At 45.5% G+C, this 12521-nt stretch overlaps 1 long non-coding RNA gene across 1 annotated transcript in view; it reads right to left on the bottom strand.

Moving 5' to 3' along the window:
* Nucleotides 1-12144, bottom strand: part of LOC123324295 — a 44154-nt gene extending 32010 nt beyond the window's left edge. The window contains exons 1-2 of the long non-coding RNA XR_006539740.1: nucleotides 12029-12144; nucleotides 7658-7733 (exon numbers count right to left, since the gene is read on the bottom strand). This is a non-coding gene — a long non-coding RNA (uncharacterized LOC123324295). The remainder of the gene's footprint in view (nucleotides 1-7657; nucleotides 7734-12028) is intronic.
* Nucleotides 12145-12521: the final 377 nt, after the last annotated feature.

Genomic DNA, 12521 nt, shown 5'->3' with positions numbered 1-12521 from the left:
CTCGCTGAGAGCTCAATGACTTCTCCACCCAGACTCCATGGTAAGAAACCAAAGCTGGGGACCAGAGCCAAGCTAGCAATAGCATCCAGGTTTCTGGGTTCCAACAACCGTGCCTGCTCCGTGAGTCAGCCTGTCAACAACACTGACAAGGTACGCACAGAGCTCCGCTAGGCCCAGGGAGAGTGGCACAGGAAGGACGACACCCTGTCCTCGCCAGCCCTGGGCAGGCGTCATGCCAAGTCCTCGGGGGTGGGTGGGTGGGGTGTCAGAGGTGAATGTTTCGCTCCCAGACCAATGTGTGCACCACAGCGTTGCAGACACTGCAAGCCCGAGTCCTCTGAGGAGGCCTGGGCACGCCTTGGCTCCCCACTCCGAGGCCCTCTGGTTATGGGCAAGAAGAACGAGCAGGGCCTTCCAGCCACGCCAGTTTCCCAAGAGCGGCACTGGCAGCCAGGCTCAGAGCCACACAGGGAAGGCAGGCCCCCTAGAAGAAGGTTCTGAGCTGGTTGGTGTGAGTGAGCCTCACACTCCTCCACAGGAGCCTGGCATTTTCTAAAACAGAGCCTGGCAGCTAAGACCCACATGGGAGTCGCCAAAATGAGTAAGATAACTTTGGTTGCAAAAACACAACCAGGGGCTGGCTGCCTTGTACCTCCCTTTTCAGTGTAAAAGTCAAGTTTTAAGATTCCTATTGTATAAAAATTAATACGAAAAGAATTTTATATCCTATTATGGCATTGTGTTATAATAATGGAATGCTCTCCCCGCCCAATCTGGCTTTCTGTCCCCCAGATCGTGCCAACAATTATTCAGTTCCTCAGCGTGTGAGTGTCACGGTGGGGACAGCCTCCGGAGACTGAGAGAAAGGGACAGTGAGTGCTTCAAGCTGGGAAGAAGGGCATCACCGGCCCCCAGTGCCCGGCTGTGCCTCTACACTCACACCCAGACACACCCAGACACACGCGAGTCACGCCTCCTCCTCTCCTCCTCGGGTCGTCCTACCCTTCTTTTCTCTGAATACTCCCGGGGACCTGCCTGGGAAGTTTGATACAACAACAACCGCAGCTGTATGAGCACATTGTCTTTGATGCAACTCACAATGGGTTCCAGAAAAGGAAAACAAATACAACAGTGGGCTGCATTCTGTTTGGAAACTGAGAGTCCGGGGGCAAAGGGTTTTCCTTGACCGGCCAGAACTGGGGGGCTTGTTTCTGGCCCCCTGCTTCGCTTGGTCACTAGAGCTCGTTCCCCTGAGCATGAAGATTCCACTAGGACTCTGCTGAGTGTACCGCTTGGGAAAGAAGCTGTGAACGAGCGAGGGAAAAGCGGATTTGTTTGTCAGTCATCAAGCATCTGAAGGACTCTGAAGGTGGAAATGGCAACAGGTTCTTGCCCGTCATCCCGCAGAAGGGAGCTGGAAGAGAGAAACTTGAGCTGCAGCATGAAGGATTCGGGTTAAACATGAGGAGACTTTTCCAGACTGAGGAATGTTCGGCCCTGAAGAGATCACTGACAGAGGATATGGAAACATTGCTGAAGAGTGAATGTGTCTGGCCTTCTACGTGTGGGGAGGAGGAGAACCCTGAAGTTCGAGGGAGCCCCTGGCTGCTTACGTGGTGATAACAGCGTTTTGTATTGTTTGGAAACTCCTCGTTGTGAGGCTCCCAGCATGACATCTTTTCCTCAGCTCAACTCCCTCAGAGTCGCCCTGTGTGGAGGGAGAGCACTGTGCTTTCATTTCCTTTTGACCAATTCCAGTCTCTCCAGGCTCCTTCTAATCTGCGCTTAGGAAATGCCTCCCTGGGGTCACCTCTTCCTTTCCTGCCTGTGGCACAGAACCACGAATTCCGAAGCTGGAACAATGGCCATTGAAGGTGTGTCTGGTGGAGTTCGTGTTGTTCTCTTCCTTTTTCTTGATAGAATTCATTCAGTTACATGTATGTTTGCAAGCAGCCAGGCCAGTCGTCCTCCACACGAGGGTGATGTCAGCAAACCCAGGAAGCTTTCAGAGCCAAGAAAGCCTCAGACCCAGGAGGAAGCAGTCTGGGATCTCCATGGCCACAGGGTTCTGTGTGCACAGGATGTGAGCAGGGTGCGCAGAGGGGGTGAGAGCAGGAGGGGCTGCCCTGAGGCTAAAGGCCACCAGCCAGCCACAGCCCGCAGGGATATCAGCTTCGTGAAAGCGAAGTTGGTTACCAAAAAATGGCTACCCGTTTTCTTTTTCTTTTTTTTTTTTTAAAGATTTTATTTATTTATTTGAGACAGAGAGAATGAGAGAGAGAGAGCACATGAGAGGGGGGAGGGTCAGAGGCAGAAGCAGGCTCCCTGCCGAGCAGGGAGCCCGATGCGGGACTCGATCCAGGGACTCCAGGATCATGACCTGAGCCGAAGGCAGTCGCTTAACCAACTGAGCCACCCAGGCGCCCTGGCTACCCGTTTTCCAAGGTACTTTGGGGACACAGGCTAAACGATACCAGTCATCACTGCCTGGCCTGGAGTGAAGCCAAATACAAGGAAGGCAAACCGTCTTTCCTTGGATTGTACTCCTGGCCTGAACCACCTATGTGTGGGCAAGCTCCTGTACCCAGCTTTCTCAATATTCACCCACAGACTCCCAAACCCAGGCCTGGAACAATCTACTCCACTGAACTTGAACCTCAAAACCATCCTAGATGTCTCCCAATGTCCTCCCTCTGCAACGTGCCTCCTTTCTTCTCCATCGCCAATTACCACCACCAAAGTATCTACAACTGCTCCGACGCAGACAGACCAACCTGAGCATGCTCCCATGTACTCCTTCCCTTATGGGTGACGTTCTACAACAATCCGATTAAATTTACAAATAGAAAAGTTATTCCGATGAGTGTAAATATTTAAGTTTTCATATGTATCTGCATAGCTTTTGTATTATTGACACAGAGTTATAGATAATAAAGGGAGGAATGATTTACATTAGTATATTTATCCAAATTAGTAACTGGTAGTATTGAATTAGGTACTGTACAAATGGAATAGTTGAGCACAGAAACAGTGTCTTACTCAATGAAGTATTTTTATCACCTGGTAAAATTCCTGTTTCACAGTAGTTGATAAATGCTAGCTGCTGAATCCATGCACAAATCATTTCTTCCAGGCCTCCAACATCAGAAATCCATCAGAGAATTCCAAGAAGGTGAGTAGAAATAAGGGGCAGTGTGTTAGTGTCTCTGGTAAGAAGATCACTTTGTCGGTAGATGAATAAATAGGATTGGGTCCCAAAGATCTGGAGCAAGCCCAGGCAAAAAATTCATTGTGAATTTACCTGTATTGCCAGATGTATATGATAAGAAAGACTCGCCCAGCCACTGCCCAGGATAAGGAGACCCAGGACAGCTAAAATAAAAAGGATACACACCAACACAGAGTAACTTGATGAGTAAGCAGCTCACAGAATGTGACTTTCTCCTCCACCCTTTTTCTCAGAATTGTACCCCTTTCAGATAAAGGGGATTCTTCTGGGACTAAGGCTATAGGCCGAGCTTCTGTGCCATTCTGCGGGGGAGGCACGCATGTGTGTGCCCCATACAACCATACAGGTGTCTATGGGTACCTCCCTGCTCCACCCCCTAGAGCACCTGTAGAGAGAACTGGCCTAACGCTCCTTAATAGAAGTATCACTGCTATAGTTAGTATCATCCCAGCACCCAGCACTCTATGGTGCATCTAGTAATTGAACTGAATGATAACCGTAGAGAAATGCTTAGTAATAACAATCCCATAAGACAGATGGGAAAGACAAATGTGGATGGATACAGAAAAAATAACAGAACAGTTGCCTTAAATTGATAGACCTTTACCAGTGTTAGTAAGAAATTGATGGTGTGGTGTTAGATGCTCCGTTTCAGGCATACTTAATCTATCTTAAATACATGTAGACCTTGCTTCTAGCAACTTTCTTTCAAAACCAAAGGCATATAATTGGAACAACTGAAATACACGCAGAAATTTAAAATCACATTGAAATGTATAAATTATTTTAAAAAGATGGTTAAAAATGCCTATGGCCATGAGGACAGTGCCCCAAACCCTTTCTCATTTGAAAGGCAATAACCATGTCTTTGCCAGTTGATGCTTCTATGTTCCCCGGGGGGGTGACAAGACTGGAAAAGCAGCCAGGCTACACACTGGCTTCAGTCGACATGGCAAGACAGCATTTGTAAGGGACAGAACATGAGGAAACGAGACAGGATGAGGAAAGGGTACAAATAGGATTGTGTCTCAGTGGAGCGTCTGAGGTTTTACCACCATTGCATCGCCCGAATCCCCAGCAAGCTGATAACGATGAGCCCTTAATGCGTTCGCCGCCTCTGACTTGTGTCGGCCCAGCATGCAATCGTCTAAATGATACCACAACAATGCTAGAGCACACATTAAGCACTTATTGTAATAGCCAGACTGCTGAGCGGGAGCCATGGAAGGGGACGGAGCAGGAAAGACGGAAGTTGTCTTTGACAGCACATGCACATTCCTAGCAAGTCACGGTGTGGGCTGCTGGGCTACGGAGTGACCACAGCAGGGAAATCAATGTACCAAAAGGCTGCTGTGGGGATCTCTCTATTTTCAGGTTAAAAAACATATTAGACCAAGAGTAACATATTAGACCAACATAAACAATAGACTTTGGTGATAATGAGATACCAAGATAGGGTCAACGATTGTAGCCAATAAGCTACTCTGGCACGGGATGTTGATAGTGGGGGAGGAGATATAGGGGAAATCTCTGTACCTTCTACTCAATTTGGCTGTAGGACCGAAAACTACTCTGAAAAATAAAGTCTATTTATACATTAAGAAAGTTCAAAAAGAAGGAGAGATGTATTATGATCCCTGCAGTAAACACAGTGATCTTACTTATCGATCAGCCTCATCCAGTGAACAGCGAAAATCACAAGGTGTCAAAATGCAGACGGTTTTCTAGGTCAGAAATCTGGTACAGGTCTCAGCAGACAAAAGTCAAGGTGTCAGTGGGCTTCATTCCTTTCTGGGGGCTCTGGACGAGAATCCATTTCCTACTCATTCAGGTCAGTTGTAGGACCGAGGTCCCCATTTTCTTCATGGCTGTAAACTGAGAAAGGTGTCCAGCTTCTAGAAGTCACCCTATTCCTTGACTCATGGCCCCATTCCTCCATCTTCAGAGCCAGCAATAGTGGATTGAGTGGTCATGCCATATCTTTCTTTTTTTTTTTTTCTTAAAGATTTTATTTATTTATATGAGAGAGAGAATGAGATAGAGAGCATGAGAGGGGGGAGGGTCAGAGAGAGAGGCAGACTCCCTGCTGAGCAGGGAGCCCGACGTGGGACTCGATCCCGGGACTCCAGGATCATGACCTGAGCCAAAGGCAGTCGCTTAACCAACTGAGCCACCCAGGTGCCCACGCCATATCTTTCTGAGCCATAATCCGGCCTCCTCTTTTACTTATCAGAACTCATGTGATTAGATTGGGCCCATCTGGATCATCTCCCCAACTCAAGGTCCATACTTTAGTCACAACGGCACAGTCTCTTCACCATGTCCGATAGCACATTCCCTGGTGCCAAGGATTCAGGCAGGGACAGCTTTGGGAGACCATTATTCTGCCTACCACACTCTCCTTACATTATTAATATATGGCCCTGCAGCCATAATGCTTCTGGAACTACCTTCACTAAGTCCTCTTGAACACTTAAATGCTCAATGGACCTCATCCCTCTGCGAGCATTCTGTAGTGTTTGATGTTGCTGTGACCTATTTCTGGAAGCACTTGGCTTCTACTTGCTGCAATATTGCCTGATGTTCTCCTCCTACCCCTTGGGCCATTCATTATCGAACCCTTCATTCATTTCTCTGCTTCACATCTCAGGACATTTTCCTGCTCTCCTCAGCCTTGGTTCTGAATCATAACTGCCTTCTGAGCAGCTTTGCTTGGATGATTGATGCACTCCTTTTCATCCCAAACCTGACCACGTCCTCTTTCTGCATTATGTACCCCATGATGACAGCACCAAACCCCACTCTTCCATAACTGATTCTTAAGAGTCATTCTTTCCTCCTTCTGCCTCTGCCTCACACCCTCAACACAGTCCATCATCATGCCGTCTGTCCTAACTCCTGAGTATCTCTTGAATCCACCCCATCCTCTCTATTGCTGCTGTTACTGGGAATGTTCAGGCTCCCCAAAATAGTCCCTAGATTATTGCCCAGCCTCCTGTCCTTGTGCCCTGTCCTACCCACTCCTAGCCATTCTTTACTTTATCACTAGACACAGATCAGATCTTGTCATCACTCTGTTTAAAAGCATCGGTTGCTGCCCACTGATGAACAGCATCCAATCTAGCCCACGGTAGACACAGGCATGCAGGCACACACACACTCCAAGCCTCAAACTGAGTGCTAGGCTTATCACCTTTATTGCCCTTCTCCCACTTGTTGTTCATATCCCCCAGAGTGGTCTACAGACGAGCAGCATCAGCATTCACCTGGAAGCACGTTAGAAATATAGAACCTTGGGCGCCTGGGTGGCTCAGTTGGTTGAGCGACTGCCTTCGGCTCAGGTCATGATCCTGGAGTCCCTGGATTGAGTCCCGCATCAGGCTCCCTGCTCGGCAGGGAGCCTGCTTCTCCCTCTGACCCTCCCCACTCTCATGTGCTCTCTCTCTCATTCTCTCTCTGTCAAATAAATAAATAAAATCTTAAAAAAAAAAAAAGAAAGAAAGAAATATAGAACCTTGGGATGCGTAGGTGGCTCGGTTGGTTAAGCATCTGCCTTTGGCTCAGGTCATGATCCCAGGGTCCTGGAATCGAGTCCCACATCGGGCTCCTTGCTCAGTGGGGAGCCTGCTTCTCCCTCTGCCCCTTGCTTGTGCTCACTCTCTCTCTGACAAATAAATAAAATCTTAAAAAAAAAAAAAAAAAAAGAAATACAGAACCTTAGGCCCCACCTCAAATCTACTTAATCGGAATCTGTATTTTAGTGAGATCCCTTTTCAAATTCTAGGCACATTAAAGTTTGAGAGACATTGCTCTAGAGCTGTGTTCTCCAGAATGGTAACCTTTTGAGTATGAAAATATCTTCTAGAAATTCTCTTTATTTTCATGTGTAATCTCTTCCATCTTAATCTGGATGTTTGCATGTTTTATGAATCACTGACCATTTCGGCAAATCATCCCTACCTGTCACGTCCCTGTGCTTTTGCTTTCCTCTGCCTGGAATAATTTTCCCTCTTTCCACTGACTGAAATTAGCTTCTTTACTCTCCAGTTATCACCTCCTCCAGGAAACCTTCCCCATCTCCTCAAATATGTTGTTGCCCCCACCCCCACTCTTATAGACATTCTTATTGAATTATTTTTGCTTGCATGTTCATCTCCCACATTAGCTTGTGAGCTGCACAAGGATGAAAACCATGCCGTCTCTATCCCTGTGTCCCCAGTGTACAGCAGTCATACATCTTAGTTAAGTAAATGAATATCTAACTTGAAAACTGCTATATTTTAAATACTATTTTTCATGTCTCTGTTTAAAACAAGAGAGTTGTCTTCTAATTTCTTTCCTCAGATCGCATGTTCTGGCTGATTTCTAGTTGGCATCACATCAACTGGACAGATAGTTGAAAGTAGACAGGACTTCATCCTCACTCACCTATGACCAATCCAGAGCATGTCAGATCTGCACCCCATGTTCTTTCAGCTCTGTGTTTATTTCATGTGGATTTATACTACAAGAAAGAGACAAAGACAGATGCCTGGAATCAAATGTTTAGCATCTTTCACCTTGTACAGACTTTGATCTTCATAAACAAGACCAGGACAACCTTGTAACCCATATGAGCAAAGCCCTCATTTCAAAGAAAAATATCTTGTTTTTCTGTCTGCTCCAGGATAACATTAGCTGACTCTGACCCTAACTAGTAAGCTACTAAAGGGAATTAAGCTCATTAGTGGTGTAGTCTGATACCTTAAAACAAAACGGCAGCTAAAATTTTTCAGATAGGAATATTTCTCTAACTCACTTATAATGAAATTGGTATGTATAAAAAGGTCAAAGAGGCACATCGTTGGACTAAATCCATTTCTTCATATGCAAACATGTGCCCTATCTGCCACACAGAGTTACTGTGAAGGTCTAATGAGATACTAAATGTAAAAAAGTAGATGTTTTGCAACTCTATATAAATGTTATGTGTGGCATTTTCACTAACAGCACTAATTTTTTTCAAATGACTTTTCAGATTTCACTTCTTCAGGCAAGTGTTTGCAAACCTTCTACACTTTTTCTTTAAAAATATTTTATCTATTTATTCCAGAGAGAGAGAGCACAAGCATGAGCAGGGGGAGGATAAGAAGGAGAAGCAGACTCCCCGCTGAGCAGGGAGCCCGACGCAGTGTCGATCCCAAGACCCTGAGATCATGACCCAAGCCTAAGGCAGATGCTCAACCGACTGATCCACCCAGGCGTCCCCCTTCTACACTTCCTTAAATATCTCTTTTTCTTGTCTTCTTGTTGTTCTTCTCACCCTCTTCTTGAATTTGAGGGGACATATACATCCCCGAAAATAGTAATTCAATAATGTCCACAGTGCAACTGCTTATAGAATACACCTTTGCACTTCACTTATTCAATCTAATTGGGATTTAAATAAATTTTACACTTTTTCCTCCCTGACATTTCATGTACCTGGCACTGTAAAAAATTAAACTTAAAGCCAAAAAGGTGACATGATTTCCTGTGGTCTTAATATCCTTTGCCTGCTACAGCATATGGTCTGCTTCGGATAATACTGGTGTACACTTGTTCGTGTGGCAAGGATAGGTAGGTGGAAGCTAGGAAAAGGACAGGAAATAATCAGAAAGATGAAGACAGAGAGTACTGGTTCTCACTGAGGCCCCACCAGTATCCATTCCATGGTTATCTTCTTTCGAGTACTCAATACAGTGAAATGTATGTCGGATCCACTCAGGATTGAATTCAGCAAACTCTATTCCCTACCAACGCCATGCTGCACCAGCTTCCATTAACTAAAACCGTTAACTAAAATACATAAATATTTGATGCTTGTGTATCTGATTAACTAAAAAATAACAAAATAACACCAAAATTCGTAACAGACAGAAAAATGATGCCTACTAGAGGTAACATATGTGAGTGAATAGGACAATAGAGAGGGATGCATTTAGACTTTGAAAATCAAGAAAGCCTTCTCAGAGTAGGTGGCCTTTGAGCAGGTTCCTAAAGATGCTGAGGCTCAGGTAGGCAGAGAGGGGGTGGGATTCCCACAAGAAGGAAAGCAGATGAGGGCAGGCACAGGTATGGCAAGGAGCAATCATCTGCACAGGGGAATGAATTACAGCACGCTCTGTTATACACCATAAACAGGCTTTGCTAGGCATGGAAAGTAAGTAACTGCTGTTTATTTCTGCTTCTCTCTTTGTATTTGGTAGGGTGAACTGATATATAATTTACATACAGTAAAATTTTCCTTAATGTACTTATTTTAACATCTAGCATAAGGGCGGATGCCTAGCAGAAAGCCTTGCACGAGGCAGATCTTCCACACAGTAGAAAGGGGACCAATGGTAGGCTGTTGACAAGGTATTATTTGACTTTATAAACCATTTTCTTTTTCCATAGGACTTCTTTTCATAAACCACTGAGTTCACGTGCTAGATAATACTGTTGTCCATCTTGATAGCTGTCTGACATTGAGAGGTCCCTGATTTCACCAACTTTCCACTTATTCATTTAGAAATTATTGCATACATGTCAACTCTTTCTCCAGGATCTCGGGGCATCTGGTTTGAAAATAGCAATAGGGAATCTGAATATAAGGTGTGACAGGACATTTGATACTATTTCTCACTTTTTGATGAAGAGACATTTTCTAATTGAAAACTAGATTGTGAGAGGGAGAGATTGGGCTTCTCAGGGGGGTATCTTATAATGACTGAGGAGAAAATCCAGCAGTCACTTCATTGCTGGAACCCCATTTTCACATTCATTCTCCCCACTTAGGCTCACACATGCAAAGCAGGTATTATTTGCCTAATTTGATAGATAAGGAAAAGGACTTGAGAGCTGAGTGATTGTTCAAGGTCATGGGCACAACAGACACAGGAAGAAAACTCAAGTTCTAGTTTAAGGCTCTAAAGAGAGCAACCTTACAAGACACTTTTTCATGAAGCTAAAAGAGTTGAAATTACCGTTCAGACACTGCCTTTGATAAATGTACCCGTCAAGGCTCGGTTTTAGGAAACAGAAAGTACTCTAGCTATTTTAAAGAGAAGGGGGTTAATACAGGGAATTCTGTGCTTACATTGGTGGAAGGGCTGGAGGGACAGGGTGCAGGTTGGACCTCCAGGAATGACTCCCTGGACTACACAGCCAACCTGGCCCCCAAGGGGAGCTGCCCTCTCCACCCCAAACAGAAGGTGGAGAGTTGGCAGGCTGCCACAGGAACAGCTGAGTTCCAGAACAGAGCTGTGGGGTCTGGAAACTATCAGCATGCTGCTACAATTGCCTTTCTACTCACAGGCTGCGGGTGACTATAGGATAGAATTTTGCTATAGAAAAACAGGGCATCTCTAAGACCCGGGTGGCCAGAAACAGTAGCCAAAGCTGCAGAAATCTGACCTTTTGTCAAATTTCCCCTTTTCATATCTTGCATGGGTGCATCTAATTGGGAAACTCTGCTTTGCTTCCATAACCCTAACTTCAAGGGATTCTGGGAGATACATAGTTGGACTAGATGCCAGGTACTCATCTACTATACCCATGACAGGTAAATTCTGACACACTGACAGGTTCTCCCAGGACAGATGAGAACCAGGATTCTCGGGTTGTGCTTTAGAGGCAGACATCACAGGGCATCCATGTGCAGGTGCAACACATGGTCACACAGGCTTGCACCCTTCAGGTTGTGCACTATTCATAAAGACCGTAAGCCAAATGATCACCCCAGAGCTGTTTGTGCCAGCCTTCTCCAGGGTTGTCCCCATGAGAGCAGGATTTGGTTGCAGCTTCCTTTGACATGGAGAGAAAGCCATGTGTATGACTAGATTAGAAAGTTACTTAGAAATGGAGGGTCATCCAGGGTACTGAGGCCACGGCTGAGGGTGGAAGGTCAAATAAAGGACAAGATGGACTTGAAGGGCTGATCACCATAGGACCAGCCCAGAGAAGTAGGTCAAATATCTTCATCATACTCTCTTAATTGGACTTTAGCATAAACACACCAGAGAATGGAACTATAAGTTATCATCTAAGACAGTCAAAATCAATTATGGTATACTGAGAAGCCTTTGAACTGATCTTCCATTCTGTAAAATAAAAAATAAAAATATATTCTTTTTCTCTACCCATGCATTAAACACACACACACACACAAACACACAAACACACACACACTGCCAGGCTCTTTTTCATTTTATTATATCCATTATTCCTCATTTGTCTTTCTGCCCAGCTAAACCCAGAATATTTTATTGGGTTTTCACTCTCCAACTTCAATAAAGACATTAAGAAACTAGAATATAGGAGCGCCTGGGTGGTTCAGTCAGTTAAACATCTGCCTTCAGCTCAGGTCATGATCCCAGGGTCCTGGAATTGAGCCCAGCGTCAGGCTCCCTCTGCCCCTCCCCCTGCTTGTGCTCTCTCACTCTTTCTCTGTCAAATAAAGAAATAAAATTCTTCAAAAAAAAAAAAGAGAGAAAGAAACTAGAATATATCCAGAAGAGAGCAATTAAAACAGGGGACAAGTCCAGACCCAATGGCATGAGACCATTAGCCTTGGAAGAGAAGCTTACATATCCAGGGGTCCAGCATTACGGAGGATGAGTACAATTTGTTCTATGTGGCTCCAGAAGGAGGAACCTGGATAAATGGCTCAAGGTTATAGAAAGGGAGATTTAGATTCAGTGTAATCATGAGATCCGGCAACAAATGTAACAAGCTACCTACCTACGTGTCTCCTAGAGTATGACATCCCACTCCTAATCACATTTACTATTTGCTCACCTGTTCTGTTGCACAGACTGATTAGATTATTGCCATTTTCCCCAACTGGCCTTGAAGCAACTCCTGGCCACAGATCGCATACTTCCATCTCTGTATCCTCAGCTCTTCCCACAGTGCGTGGCACGTAAGAGGCACTCAGGACAATCTGGACGAAAGAATGAAGAGATGCACAGGGCCCATGGACCCAAATGGCAGCAGCAGAGGACTGGCCCTCCTGCCCAACCCTGTCCCCCAGACAGCGGACTCAGAGCATCAGAGCTGGTGATGCTGAGGGGAACTGCTACCTAAGCCTTGGTTCTGCAGAAATTAAGTCCAGCAGATAAACAGGGACAAAAGAGAAGCTCATGCGGAAGCTGAGCCTGGTCTGAGCACAGGTTCCAGGTGGAAGCTGGTGGAGGGGAGAGCGATTAGACAAGTCTGGGCACAGATGCTCTGAGGCTTTCTCAGCACCCATCCACAGCTGCAGAAGAGGCTATTTATTTTGGACAGGGGG

This window comes from Neomonachus schauinslandi, chromosome 3 (genome assembly GCF_002201575.2).
Source record: "Neomonachus schauinslandi chromosome 3, ASM220157v2, whole genome shotgun sequence".
In the NCBI taxonomy this organism is placed as follows: Eukaryota; Metazoa; Chordata; class Mammalia; order Carnivora; family Phocidae; genus Neomonachus; species Neomonachus schauinslandi.
Note: the sequence above shows the minus strand (reverse complement) of the source record. Positions and strands in the feature narration are given on the sequence as shown.